Source organism: Selaginella moellendorffii, unplaced genomic scaffold, assembly GCF_000143415.4.
Source record: "Selaginella moellendorffii unplaced genomic scaffold, v1.0 SELMOscaffold_0, whole genome shotgun sequence".
NCBI classification, from domain to species: domain Eukaryota; kingdom Viridiplantae; phylum Streptophyta; class Lycopodiopsida; order Selaginellales; family Selaginellaceae; genus Selaginella; species Selaginella moellendorffii.
Window position 1 is genome coordinate 1,037,231 of NW_003314261.1, and position 1,200 is coordinate 1,038,430.

A 1,200-nucleotide genomic window follows, 5' to 3' on the forward strand; every position below is an offset into this window, starting at 1 on the left:
GGGGCTGTAGGGGGTTTGAAAAGTATAGTAGGGAGAGTGTGGACCCCAATGGAACTAAAGTCAGCTCTTAAACACTTCACTAAGTTACCCCACTTATCAATTCATATTTACTCTAGCCTCAGAATCGTTAGTGGATATATCATCACCCAACATTTGGGCATAGCCTTATAGCCTTCCTGGTCACATTAGCCTTTCCTGGCCAAATTGGCTCTATTGGGGTCTACACTCTCCTTACTATACTTTTTGAACCCCCTACAGCCCCCCTGGGGGGACGATTGCTTTGGGCTTTCACTCAATAGCTTGTAGGGGGGGTTGTAGGGGGTTCAAAAAGTATAGTAGGGAGAGTGTAGACTGTAATGGAGTTAGTTTAGCCAAGAAAGACTAATGTGACCCAGGAAGGCTATGCCCAAGTGTTGGGTGATGACATATCCACTGAGGAGTCCAATACTAGAGCAAATATGAACTAACAAGTGGGGTAACTTAGTGAAGTGTTTAAGAGTTAGCTTTAGTTCCTTTGGGAGATCAAATGGTTAATACTCCCAGTCCAAGTGTGGGTGGCATTACCTACTTGAATACTTGCCATGGCTCAATGGAACCTTGCTCTAACCCCATAGCTAGAGCACCCAAAAGCAGAAGGTAGGAAGAGTACTCATGAGGCTCATGTAGAGCCACAGTGTTTTAAAATGTTATCCCAAAGTCCCGAATTGTGGAAAGGAAGAGGAGTAATCCTTAGGTGTAGTGACAAAAGATACGGTCACATAGTAAAGAAGTCCTAGAGAACAAAAGGACTTAGTGGTCAGGCTTGTGGGCCTTGATCTAATAGTAGTGTTGGCAAACACGACCATGGATAGAAAGGGATTTGGTAAGGACTGAAAAAGAGATATTAGGGAAGGCTATTCCCCATGTCTATGAGCATCTTAAGGATACTAAGGAGTGGATCTAGGATGACCACTCATGGACAGATGGCCCAGTCTTTGAGAGATGGGACTATGATGTAAGTGGTGTTGGATCATCGGTGTGACAACAGTGAATATGCATGGCCTTAGCATAACAGGTTGATATGTTAGTAGTACCTTTGGGTGTCAATCATGTGATTGGATATGTAGAGCACTTAGACCAAGTGTAAAGGTTAAGTGGCATGGATGCCATTCTCGAGGCTAGCAAGCCCCAAATCCTAAATAGGACTTATGGAGGTTGTGG